This window comes from Pseudorca crassidens, chromosome 13 (assembly GCF_039906515.1).
Source record: "Pseudorca crassidens isolate mPseCra1 chromosome 13, mPseCra1.hap1, whole genome shotgun sequence".
Lineage (NCBI taxonomy): Eukaryota > Metazoa > Chordata > Mammalia > Artiodactyla > Delphinidae > Pseudorca > Pseudorca crassidens.
This window is the reverse complement of record NC_090308.1, coordinates 39395649-39409957: the sequence shown is the minus strand read 5'-3', so window position 1 is coordinate 39409957 and position 14309 is coordinate 39395649. Positions and strand designations below refer to the sequence as shown.

Below are 14309 nucleotides of genomic sequence, written 5' to 3'. Positions count from 1 at the left end.
TCCTTGGTGTGACTGCTCCCAGAGTCCACCATTAGCCCCACCAAAGAGCCTGCAGGCTCCAGTGCTGGGTCGCCTCACAAACAACCAACAGGGAGGGAACCCAGCCCCACCCATCAATAGACAAGTGGATTAAAATTTTACTGAGCTCTGCCCACCAGAGCAATACCCAGCTCTACCCACCACCAGTTCCTCCCATCAGGAATCTTACACAAGCCTCTGAGATAGCCTCATCCAGCAGAGGGCAGACAGCAGAAGTGAGAACTACAATTCTGCAGCCTGTGGAACAAAAACCACATTCACAGAAAGATAGACAAGATGAAAAGGCAGAGGGCTATGTACCAGATGAAGGAATAAGATAAAACCCCAGAAAAACAACTAAATGAATTGGAGATAGGCAACCTTCCAGAAAAAGAATTCAGAATAATGATAGAGAAGATGTTCCAGGACCTTGGAAAAAGAAAGGAGGCAAAGATCGAGAAGATGCAAGAAATGTTTAACAAAGACCTAGAAGAATTAAAGAACAAACACATAGAAGGATTAAAGAACAAACAAACAGTGATGAGCAATACAATAACTGAAATGAAAAATACACTAGAAGGAATCAATAGCAGAATAAATGAGGCAGAAAAACGGATAAGTGACCTGGAAGACAAAATGGTGGAATTCACTGCTGCAGAACAGAATAAAGAAAAGAGAATGAAAAGAAAAGAAGACAGCCTAAGAGACCTCTGGGACAACATTAAACACAATAACATTCATTATTATAGGGGTCCCAGAAGGAGAAGAGAGAGAGAAAAGACCAGAGAAAATATCTGAAGAGATTATAGTTGAACATTTCCCTAACATGGGAAAGGAAATAGCCACCAGAGTCCAGGAGAAACAGAGAGTCCCAGGCAGGATAAACCCAAGGAGGACCACGCCAAGACACATAGTAATCAAACTGACAAAAATTAAAGACAAAAGAAAATTATTGAAAGCAACAAGGGAAAAACAACAAATAACATACAGGGGAACTCCCATAAGGTTAACAGCTAATTTCTGAGCAGAAACTACAAGCCAGAAGGGAGTGCTATGGAGAACAGTATGGAGGTTCCTTAAAAAACTAAAAATAGAATTACCATATGATCCAGCAATCCCACTACTGGGCATATACCCAGAGAAAAACACAATTCAAAAAGACACATGCGGGGTTTCGCTGGTGGTGCAGTGGTTGGGAGTCCACCTGCTGATGCAAGGGATGCGGGTTTGTGCCCTGGTCCGGGAGGATCCCACATGCCGTGGAGCAGCTGGGCCTGTGGGCCATGACTGCTAAGCCTGTGTGTCCAGGGCCTGTGCTCCACAGCGGGAGAGGCCACAGCAGTGAGAGGCCCACGTACCACCAAAAAAAAAATAATAATAATAAGACACATGCATCCCAATGTTCATTGCAGCACTATTTACAATAGCCAGGTCATGGAAGCAACCTAAATGCCCATCAACGGACAAATGGATAGAGAAGATGTGGCACATATATACAATGGAATATTACTCTGCCATAAAAAGGAATGAAATTTGTTCATTTGCTGAGACGTGGATGGATCTAGAGACTGTCATACAGAGTGAAGTAAGTCAGAAAGAGAAAAACAAATATCGTATATTAACGCATGTATGTGGAACCTAGAAAAATGGTACAGATGATCCGGTTTGCAGGGCAGAAATTGAGACACATATGTAGAGAACAAACGTATGGACACCAAGGTGGGAAAGCTGTGGGGGGGGGGTGAGGGGGTGATGAATTGGGAGATTGGGATTGACATGTATACACTGATGTGTATAAAATTGATGACTAATAAGAACCTGCTGTATAAAAAAAAATGTGATCAAATGTATTCTATTTTAAAGAAGCAAAAATAGACCATGTTTACTGTCTAAATTATATAATAATTTAATGATATTTAGCATCTGTTGCAGATGTATTTATTATTGCAGATTGTATTTGCTTTATCAATGTCTTTGCTTTTGTAATTAAAATAAAATAAATTAAAATCTGGAAAAAAAATGGAACACTTCATGAATTTGTGTGTCATCCTTGCGCAGGGGCCATGCTAATCTTCTCTGTATCATTCCAATTTTAGTATATGTGCGGCCAAAGTGAGCACTAGACTAGGTTTTATCATTTAGTACTGTGACTTCAGGCAAGTTACTTAACTTCCCAGAATATCTGTTTGATCGTCTGTTAAATAGATATATAATGCTTACCTAATTTAAGTAGTATGAGGATTAAATGAGATAGCATATTGACATGGTAAAAAGGAAGAAGAGATTATGTTCCTGTGTTACATAGCAATCTTTCTAGATTTCATTGACATCTACTTGTCATTGTTCAATAATGCCAGGACTGTAGTGAGAGAGTCAAACACCTTACCAAACCATTCAGTTATAACTAGCAGTCAACTGATGAAGCTTTTTGGGGGGTGAGAGGAAAATTTTATTTATTTTTTCGGTAAAAATAATTTTTCTGACCATCCCGGTCTTAAAAAAAATGGATTCATGATTATTCTTCAGAGGAGCCTCTCCTTTAAATGCTCTGGTTCTAAACATTCCATTAGCTCAAGATTGGTAATAGATTTTGTGTGCCAAACAAACTAAAATGCAGCTTTTTTTTTTTTTAAGACACCTTTTATAGAAAAATCTTATGGAAGCAGTTCCACTTCTAATGATGATGGAATAAGATCAAACCAGACTGAATCCTCCACAGAAAACAACCATAAAATCTGGACCTAATACAAATAGCAGCTACGTGAAGCACTGGAAAATAAACAGAAAAAGATCGACTATAGTGGATTATACTTGTCTAGAAAAGTGGGGTCCCCATTTTTTGAAACTTTTAGCCTGAGACCAGGTGCAAATTGTGCTGAAGGCAGTGGGGACATGATGGAAAATGGCCTCTGGTAAACCAGAATACTGAAGCCAGAAAACTGTGAGAATAAGTAAACTCTGGAAGAAAAAAAAAGTCACAAGAGCGTTATCAAATTCTTCCCTACCCATATCTTTGACCCATTAACCACACATGCATGAAACATAGAAAGCATCTTGGCCAGTAGTAATCGAACTGAACGGAGACTAAAGCTGCCACCCAAGAAACAAAGTTTGCATTTTCAATTTTGCATAGATTGATAATTGAAAGGATTTATCAGACTCCACAGAGCACACAGTTGGCCCTCTCTATCTGTGGGCTCCACATCTGTGGAATCAACCAGTCGTGGATTGAAAATATTCAGAAAAAAAGAAATTCCAGCAAGTTCCAAAGAGCAAAACTTGAATTTGTCTTGTACAGGCAACTAGTTGCATAGCATTTACATTGTATTTATAACTACTTACATAGCATTTTCATTGTATCAGGTATTAGAAGTAAATGTACAGATGATTTAAAGTATACCAGAGGATGTGGGTAGGTTATATGCAAATACTATGTCATTTTATAAAAGGTAATTGAGCATCAGTGAATTTTGGTATCTGCTGGGTGTCCTGGAACCAATCTCCCGTGCATACCGAGGGATGACTGTACTCATGTAAGACTTTTATTAAAGGCAGAGGATATTGTATGTCGAGAGGAAAAAAAGTTAAAAAAAAAAAAAGCACTGAGGGTGCTTGAAACCTCCAGGCACAGCTCCCCAGGGTCTGTTATGTTCACAAAATGAATATGTATTTCACCTTGGGATTGAATTGCCAATATTTCTCTGATAAATCTTGGTTTCAGGAGAGCTGCCCAAAAGTTTCTGGCAGACTCTTTTATGCTCTTCTGGGTATAAAAGCCAAGCCCAAAAGTTTAAATGGTCATGTCAGGTGTAATTCATCAATAAACAAGCTGATCTTGGGTGCCTCCGGGGAAGTTTTGAACTTAAAACAGAATATTATAAATCATTGGTTAGCTGACTGATCTTTTCTTGGCCAGGATAAGGTGCCAAACTTCCAGATGTCCCTGGAGATAAACATAGAGCTGTTCTAGTCCAGATCTAAAATAATTTTATCCTACACAAATTCCAATAAGATAATTGCCTGCTAAAACAAAAGAAATGACACACATCGGGGGAAAATAATAGAATCCAGAATCTCAACAACTTAACGTTTATAATCCCTAGGGTATAATGAAAAATTGCCTGACATATGAGAAACCAGATAAATGGAACATATTGCCAATAGAAAAGAAAACCAATTAAGAGCAACTCTGAGATGACACAAGTGTCGGTACTAGAAATTAAAGGTTTTAAAGTGGCTATTTTAACTTACCTCAATGAAGTAAAACAAAATATATTCACGATTGAATAAAAAGGTAGGAGATCTCAGCAGAGAAATAAAAATGGTAAAAGAAAAACCAAATGGAAATTTTAGAACCAAAAAATATAATATGTTAAAAAAAATCACCAATGGTTGGACTTAGAGGAATGGAGATGACAGTAGAATGAATTTGAAGATAGATCAAAAGAAATTAGCCAATATGAAGAGGAAAAAAGTAGAGAGCCTCAGAGATCTGTCAGATGATAGCAAATGGTTCTATATGTATAATGGTTCAAAAAGGATATGAGAATGAAACTATAATAGAAAAAAAATTAATTGAAGATATAATGGCCAAAATTTCCCAAATCTGATGAAAGACAGAAATTTTCACTTACAGTAGTTGCACTATTGAAAATGAAAGATAAAGAGCAAATTGTGGGGAAGCAAGAGAAAAATGACATTTTACATATAAGAGAATAATAATCCAATTAATCAGCTCACTTCTCATAAATTATGAGGCCAGAAAAGAGTGGAACATTATGCATGAAAATACTTAAAGAAAAAACTGTCAACCCCAGAATCTATAACCAGAAAAAATATCCTTGAAAATAAAGGCAGAATAAAAATCTATAGAACCATCTTAATGCCATCTCAATCAAAATCCTAACAGTTCAATTTTCTTGTTTATCTTTTAAATACTTTGTGTGTATGTGAAAACTGAGAAGATGGTTTTAAAAAATCATATGGAAATGCAGAGCCAAGTACAGTCAAGACAATCTTGAAGAAGAACAAAGCTAGAGTACTTATACTATCATATATTAGGACCTATCATAAAAGTATAGTAATTAAGGGAACATGTTATTGGTGCAAAGATAAACAAACTGACCAATGGAACAAAATACAGAGTTCAGAAATAGACCCAGATATGTATGGTCACCTGATTCACAACAAAGATAATACTGAGAAAAGGATGATCTTTTTAATAAATGATGCTGAGTAGACTGAATTTCTATAGCAACAAAAATGTATTCTGACCCCTAATTTATACCATACACAAATTCAACTTCACAGGTATTGTAGATCTAAATGTGAAAGATAAAACAATAAAACTTTTAGAAGGAAACATGAGAGTATCTTTTTTTAAAAAAATATTTATTTGGCTGTGTCAGGTCTTAGTTGTGGCACAGGGGATCTTCGTTGCTTCGTGCAGGATCTTTAGTTGTGGCATGTAGGATCTAGTTCCCTGGCCAGGGATGGAACCCAGGCCCCCTGCACTGGGAGTGCAGGGTCACTGGACCACCAGGGGAGTTCCTAGAGAATATCTTCTTGATTTTAGTTGGAGGAGGCAAACATTTCTTTAAAAGATTCTAAAAAGTACAAACTGTAGAGAGAAAATTTGACAATTTAGACTATATTACATCTACAATTCTTTTTTTAATCAAAAGAAACCCTTAAGCAAGTAAAAAGGCAACCCAGAGAAAGAAAAGCTATTCACAATACACTTAACCTGACAAAGGACTCATAGACAGAATAAATAAAGAACTCCTGCAAAATGACAGACAACTCAAAAGACCTGTACTAGAATGTTCAGAAGATTTGTATTTATAAAATCCTCAAATTGGAAATTACCCAAAAGCCCATTAACAGTAGAAAAGATAAATAAATTGTGATATAGTCATACAAGGGGATATTACACATCAATAATAATGAATGATCTATGACGGCCTGCAAGAATATGAATGAAAATGAAAGAAGGCAGACACACAAATAAGTTAACACATTAGCATTATTTTATAATCATAATAAAGTTTTTAATAATCCCCCCAAAAAAGCCAGACACACAAAATAGTACATTCTTTAAGATTCAACTTGATTATTAAAGAGAAGGGGAAAAATAGGAAAGAATTAATAGTGATTATGCTTATGGAGGAAGTATTAATGAAAGGAAGGGCCTTCAAGGAAAGCTACAGGGATGATACTGATGTAATTTTCCATTTCTTGATATGACTGCTGGTTAAACAGGTGTATCTGATTTGCAAAAGTCCTCCAAACTTTACATTCAGGATATGTTCCCTCTTCTTTAAGTATGTTATACATCAAAAAGTTCGTATAAAACAAAAGAGAGGCAGAGGGAATTATCCAAAGCAAAATTAACTAGCAAGTCAGTGGCAAAAGAGGAGTTCTAACTTCTAGCCTGGAAGATGCAGATCCTTTCACTCAGAGGCTGGAGACAGAGTGGGGGCTGGACAAAAAGGCCATTATCAGAAGGACCATTTGGTCTGGACCTCCTATTCAGGAAGGGCCCCAAATGTGAAGTTTTTATATCACTTCCAAATAAGATTATACATATAGTTAGGAGATAAACTGACATTTTGAAGAGTATGTTCATCAAGAATCTTTAAACATTACCAGCTCATCCTACCTTATGATAAACTATTAAACAATTATATACTGTTTTAGTAGATCCTGTAATTTATGATATGAATAGCAAAGTTATATATCTTTATGGGGGCTTATATTAAAGTTATTAACTAGTTAATTTAAATTTCAAAGTATATCAAGCATTTTATAATATGGCTTTGGCATGTCTTCATTTTTAAGGATATCGGAAGCCCCTCCAAATGAATCTGACTTATTAGAATTGCCTGTACGTAAAACCACAAAAATATTAAAGAAATAATAGGGTTTCCATAAATGTTTCTTGAATCTGAATCCAAAATTGCAGTTTTCATTGCCTAATTAAGGTCTAAAATAAAGATTGATTCTATGTCCTATCTGGTTTAGTGGTCAATTCATTAAAAATTTCTGTTAAAACTGGCTATAATTTAGAATTTAGTCTAAACACACAATATGCTATCTTTTTATGGATGAGTGTAATTGAAAAGTCTGATTCACAAACCTGTAGTCTTTTCCCCCAATGGATAAACTGTTTCATAAAAAGCCAAGAAAGTTACTGAAACTCTTTATATAGAAATCCATAAAAGGAGAATCATATCTCTGAGCTATATCCATTGCCTCTATTGATGCTTTGGAATTTAAAACAAAAACAAAAAAAACTTCTATAATCTATAATAATCAAAGCTTGATTTCTTTCACTTTCCACACGTTAATATTTTGAACTTTAATATTTAAAATCCATTCATACTTTATTCAAGAATGAAAATAAAAGAACTACTAAAATTATTGAGGGGAAATCAGTTATTGGAATGAATCCCATCTAATAGATTTAAAAAGTCACCTGAATCTTCCAAACACATCAAGTTTGCTGTTTTGACTGGAAATTTTATAAAACAGGATTGCCAGGAGAATACTGAAGACCAACTGTTGCTGATGCTTGTAAGATCAGAAGTTAGGTGATAACAACCTCCTGTCGGTATTTCAACATGAGTGGCCCAAGGCCAGGAAAATGACAGGGGTGCAGGGGTGGACTGAAGAGGGTCAGCGTGAAACACAAAGGAAAGCCCACTGAATATGAATCAGTCTGAACTTCACATGATGTAGGATTCAAGTTACTTATGAAGCAAATATTTAGAAAGCATTATGAAGCATTAAGAACACATATTAACTTCAAACAAAAAGCATTTAAAATAGCTATGCCATTTTTAAAGGTAGATATATAACGTCTTGAGATGGGGCCATTCAAATGTAAAATTGTTAAAATATCCCTATATGTTCTTAAGATGCTCCAATTCTTCTGGTATCTCCTTTCAACTCATGGCTTTTGCTTCCATCTCTTAACACCAGGAAGCCAGGAGCTAATTCCATTTTCCAGGGTACTAAGTTGCAATATAAAAGCAATACACAGTTTCCCTGTTTTATGATGTCTGTAATTTACTTTTAAAAACTTCAGCAAAGATGCAGTACTATAAACGTGTGTGTTGGTTGGTTGCATACAGAGTTAGTTACATGTAGAGTATGGGTACTTAATCAAGAATTCATGGCTTAGCATGGGTGGCAAACATACATCAAAAAGGCCACCTCAGAGAGGACTACAAGTGCTTCTGTATTCATGTCTTTGAAACACACCAGATATTTGTTAATTAGCATCCTGAATGTCAGATATGGATTTTTACTGATGAAATTAGTGATTTGTTAATTAGCATAATGGTTGGTAGAAACAGCCTCTCCTTGGCGAAATGAGTGGTATTCAGTTTGCGTAGATTGGCTATAATCTAGAGACATTTGCATGAACAGAATTTAAGAAACTATTTACTTGACCCCCAAATGGTCATGTATCCAGTCATTGGTTGGGAGGATATCCGGTGGCTGAGTCTTTCTATTACAATCAAGTGCTGTTTCTGGAATATTGTCGCTTCTGCTTTAAAAGAACTTTTCGGGCTTCCCTGGTAGCGCAGTGGTTAAGAATCTGCCCGCCAATGCAGGGGACACGGGTTCCATCCCTGGTCTGGGAAAAATCCCACATGCTGTGGAGCAACTAAGCCTGTGCGCCACAACTACTGAGCCTGCGCTCTAGAGCCTGCGAGCCACAACTACTGAGCCCACGTGCCACAACTACTGAAGACCGGGCACCTAGAGCCCGTGCTCTGCAACAAGAGAAGCCACCACAATGAGAAGCCCGCACACTGCAATGAGTAGCCCCCACTCGCCGCAACCAGAGAAAGCCCACATGCAACAACGAAGACCCAATGCAGCCAAAAATAAATAAATGTATTAAAAAAAAAAAAAGAACTTTTCATGCAAGGTGGTAGTCTCAGCACCTAAAAAGAACAGAGAGTTGGGACGTTGTAGAGAATACAAAGCAAGTTGTATGAAATGTTTAGAGTCTGCTTACTAATAGGTGTTTATTAAATAAGTGTCTAAATGTGAAGCCAAACTTGGTCTAAAGCTTGTTTTGTTTTGAGCTGGTACTGGTGTCATGAGGGAGTAGCTTTAATACACCTCAGTCTTTTGTGATGTGCACTAATAGGTGCCAAAAAGAACTAAAGGTCAGTTCTATCAAATTTAAGTGAGTTCACAGGCCCCTTGATTCATTTCTGCTCATTCCCATAAGAATTTATATCCTCAGGCTTTTCAAACTGTCTTTGTAAGTCACAACAGTAAACTAATTTTTGTTAATTTTTCTTTTACCCTTTCCAAGAATATACTTTCATCTCCATTTTCACCTTCTTAAAACTCCAGTGTCTTAATCCAAAGGTGGAACTTAATGATGGAAAACCTAGCCTCTACAGGGAATGAGTAGGTTGATGGTTTTGGTCTGAAAGAGATTTGCATGTCCTTAAGCTGTACTTCACTGGGTGATAGTATTCTGACTTTATATTGAGCTGACCTTGGCCTCTAGTGTTTTGTTGTAGGTGACAACATGAATCTCCAAGAATTTAAAAAGTCACCTAAAACTTCCAACAGATTGGACCTTGTTTTTATATCAGTAACCACTTTCCTGCATAACTAACAAACCCTCAGTAGCATAGTTCCTGAGACATAAATATTTGCTAAATGAATTAATGTAAATATTCACAAATGATCCAAAAAATTAACCATGCTTAATGAAAAAGGTGAACAAAGTTAAAGTATTAAATAAATGGTTTACCAGTTACTTATTCTGAAGCTGATTTTCACTCTGTACAGTAGGTGGAGCCAAAGACACATTTATCTACTGGCTGGGAGTCTTTCCCATTAAACAGAACAACACAAAAGATTCTTCCCTTGACAAATACTTGGTGTGTAGCCTCACAGAAAAATTCACTTGGAAATAGGTGTAGGCTAGAGAATAAGTTCAGATTTTACCCAGGTTGAGACAACCTTTTAACCTCAAACCCCTCTCAAGGATGACAGAATGATAAATAAATGGCAAGCAAGTTTCAGTTAAGTGAGTACTCTGGAGTTCCGAAGTAAATTGTCAGACCCCAGAAATATATCTATTGAAAAAGGAGTCTAGGGCTTCCCTGGTGGCGCAGTGGTTGAGAGTCCGCCTGCCGATGTAGGGCACACGGGTTCGTGCCCCGGTCCGGGAAGACCCCACATGCCGCGGAGCGGCTGCGCCCGTGAGCCATGGCCGCTGAGCCTGCGCGTCCGGAGCCTGTGCTCCGCAACGGGAGAGGCCACAGCAGTGAGAGGCCCGCGTACCGCAAAAAAAAAAAAAAAAGAAAAAAAAAAAGAAAAAGGATTCTAGCACAAGTGGGTAATATATTGGGAAATCTACACTATTCCAAAGGAAATATGGTTGACCAACAGTCACTTTAAGAACTCATTTTCTGGCTGGTTTTACCAATTTGGGTAGAGTATTTGCGAATTTGCATACTTTTGGGGTTGCAAATTAACTTTTTCTCCTTCCTTACAGTCCAATAAACATTAGATAAAATGGAAATTTGGTACCTGGTTAGAATTATTCTGATGTTAATGAAAGGAAATCCATAAGACAATGCCATCTTAATCCAATACAAAATCATCCTAGACCCTCCCAGTCTTTGATAATCCTTTTATTCTTCTACAGCTGCCTTTGAATTCCCACAGAGGTATTGCAAACTTCAACTCTGATCAACTTGTTCTAATCCGAGAGTCAGCTGATAACCTCATCTACTTTATTTGAGAAGTTACTTTTAAACCTTAGCTTTCTAAAGCACATACTCTCTACTTTAAAACATTTTTTTTTTCCTTTATGGTCTTCATTCACTCTTGTTTGAAAGGAGTAACTGCTCTTTTATCCAAAGTTAAGACTCCCCCAAGTACCAGGGTGATATTTTCCTTACAAATAAACCCACTTCCCTTTACCTGATTCTACCTTGCCTCTTTCTTCATTCTTTTTCTTTGCCTGTATTAAATGAGGAAATCCACTGAGGCTGTGTGAGTGCTGTCTTTTTGGCACACTGCCTACATACCATCTCAGTTATAATACCTGTACCTGTGGTTTCAAATAGCAATTCTATGAGTAAAACCCCACATCTCATAGCAATTTTAAACTGAACTCCACAGCCCATGTTTGAAACTGCCAGCCAGATATCTTCACCAAGATGTTTCAGTTCTTCATACCAAATTTTCCAAGTTGAAATCATTAAATATCTTTCAGCAAATCAGTTCCTCCTCCGGACTTCCTTTATGTGTGTGTGTTAGTAACATTTTCCCAATCAAAACTCCAAAATCAGTTTCCACACTCCTCTCTTGTCCTCCCCATTCAATCTATCATCAAGTTCTGGTAAATCTACCTTCTTGTCCTTTCTTACTCCTAGTACCCTAGTTCAGATTCTTATAACTAACTCACTCCTCTACCATTACATTATTCTCCTTACTAATCTTCAATCTTTATCCATCAATTATTTTTTAACATCCATGCGACGCATTGAAGTGGGAGTAATCCATCAGAGTTTGTGTGAGATAAGCACTCAAAATCCTTAAAAATTAATCCATTCATCTCTTAAAATTTCAAAAATTGCTATTTTGAAACAAAGGTAAAAATCAAAAAACGCAGTTGGTTTTCATATTAAGAAATACTTCACACGATTCTGAAAAATAGTCTACTCTTCACTGTGCCAATAATGTGTGTCTCTCAATACACAGAGCAACATGGATAAAACGGAGTCCAAGGCCTGGCTCATGGTGGCACCTAAAGAAATTCTGCAGAGGACAGAACTCTAAGTGACTGTCCCTCATCTCTCAAAGAGCAGTGTTGCCTAGCACATCAGGCCGCATCCATTTCTTCTGCATAGACAGGGCCTGGCAGTCAGAGAATATACAGTTCTGAAAAGTCAGTGTTTATATTAATGAAATGGCATTGGCATTTTTAAGAATATGAGAAAAACATTAAAAAAAAGCTATCCCACAATTTTTGCAAAAGATTCTGATGGAGATAAGCTTCTAAGGTCAGATAAATGGGATACTTTTAAAAATGTATATTATTGGTCAAAATACAACTCACCAGCACTGCTACAGCATGAAGTATAATAGGAGTTGCTGCTAGACATTTGGAGAAGCTTCGAGGGGTGCATGAATGGTAACTGTTGTCAATATTCCAACAAGGAAGCCATTCAGCGGCCCAGGTCTTCTTGAGCACTCTTACTCATAGGATCAAATCTTGGTGGCATTATTCCAAAAGAAGAGAAGATCACATAGAATGTCTTCATCTTTTATGAAAGATTTTGTGGAAATCACTTTAGAAATAAAAGATATAGTACAGTCCATATGTTAGGAGAACTTATTATTTAATTGCTGGCTAATGCTATGACTAATCTCTTTGGCTTAGAAAATGGTTCAAGCAATTTCCATGAGTAACTTATTTTGGTATAAAGAAGTTCTTTCTTTCTCTTTCCAGTTGGTCACATAAGCAATAGACTAAAAGAAAAGGTTCCAGAATAGTTAGATAACAATTTCATTTTATACACCTAACAGAATTGGAAACAAACACAATTTTTCATTTAAAAAAACCCCTGTTATAGAATAGCCAATTGCAACTTTTCTTTCATGTAACTAATTCTGAATTAGCATTTTAGGAAATTTTTAAAAATAAAATGGATGATTTCAGTAATCATTGCACTTGATAAATCCTTTTACAAAAGTAAACCAAATATTTACGTAAATTAAATAGTTAGGACAAAACAATAAACTCATTTGAAGGAAAGGACAATGTAAATCCAAGACCAAAACAATATTTATGGATTGCTGAGCATGAAAACTTGAAAGTCAGACTATAATTTCCATTTCTTTTTTCCCCTTCTTTAACATAGAGAAAAATGTACCCTTAGAAATAACATAACCAGCAAATAAGAGAGCAAAACTCTGTCTTAACACTACAACATTTCAAAAGGTGTTTTATTACTTATTTCAATGAATTGAAACTTAGGGAGAGGTATCTATCAGAAAATATTTGCCATCCTCTCCCTTTCTGATATCTGTACTACTGAGAAGAGGAAAGAGTATTAAGGCTGGATGAGTTTGCTTTGTTTCCAGAGAATAATGGCCAAGAGATTTCCCTGCCCAACCTCAGGAGCATCACTGAAGCCAGTTTACGGGAATTGTCCTACCACAGCCCTCTAGTATGGCATCTGGAGAGTCCTCAAAGGACCTACCCACTCTAAGATTGAGGCCACATGACTCAGGCTATTATAAACCCTAATGCAGAGTGCTGAAGAGGGAGGACCATGGAAGTAGTGGAAAAGCACATAAAAATTATATGCAGACCTCTGCGGTCATCAGGCAGAAAACTATCCAGTGGGTTTTAGAGAGGGAGATGGTCTCAAGGAAGGTTGATAGTTTCGGGACCCACTTGATGCCAACTTAACATATGAGTATTTCATAAAAATATCCTGACATTTCACTACAAAAGAGATTTCATTTTTAGTGAGTTGGCATGAATGGGGCTGAGATATTATAAATCTTCAGTTCCCTGGAGATCTGGCAGAGGTTAGATATCAAGATTTTCACAGTCAAAATGTATTATATATTATACAGTTATAACTATTGTTACATAAAACTACATTGGTTTTGCTAAACTGCAGTAAAGAAAAAAATTCGAAGCAGTCACGGGGATGGAAGGTGGATTTGGGATGGGCATACCACCATAAAATGTTCATTTCTGACATTTCTCTCTCCCATCTCCATTTCCTCTGTTCACTCTCCCTACTTAAACTAAGAGGAAAGGAATTAGCTCATCAAATAACTCACTCACACACACCTTTAACTTCACACACCTTGGCCAATAGGCAACAAGTATGCCTTGGCTATACTCTTTTCCACCACATTAATTTACTGTAATATTACAGTAAGTAAAATTTTAGAAAAGGTAGTAATATTCTAAAATACACTGCTTTTTATCATCCCTGGACATTTGGTGAAAAAAGCGCTAACTAAAACCCATAATTGTTTTTGTAAGGAGCAACTACAAGCAGTGGAACTCACGTCTCTAATGCTATTTCATTTCTCTAGTCAGCAGATTTAAAGTACAGCTTTATCCGGGCTGGTTACTCCTCTTTGCTTCTTCTCTCCCACCCGTCCACGTTCGCCGGCCTCCTCTCCACTCTCCTGCCCGCCTTTCCTCTTCCCCGCCCCTTTCTTTTAGTCCCTCCTCCTTGTTGAGTCAGTGGCTTGAAACTTTTAAAAGCTCT

At 36.9% G+C, this 14309-nt stretch overlaps 1 long non-coding RNA gene and 1 other non-coding gene across 2 annotated transcripts; both read right to left on the bottom strand.

The window, feature by feature from the left end:
* Window positions 1-2031: 2031 nt before the first annotated feature.
* On the bottom strand, window positions 2032-2138 carry LOC137205139 (U6 spliceosomal RNA). The gene has a single exon (XR_010934002.1). It is a non-coding gene; the product is annotated as a U6 spliceosomal RNA (small nuclear RNA).
* Window positions 2139-5392: 3254 nt separating this feature from the next.
* LOC137204591 (uncharacterized) lies at window positions 5393-14297 on the bottom strand. The gene is made up of 3 exons (XR_010933744.1): window positions 14104-14297; window positions 12128-12359; window positions 5393-5638 (listed from the first exon to the last, which is right to left on the bottom strand). It is a non-coding gene; the product is annotated as an uncharacterized lncRNA (long non-coding RNA).
* Window positions 14298-14309: the final 12 nt, after the last annotated feature.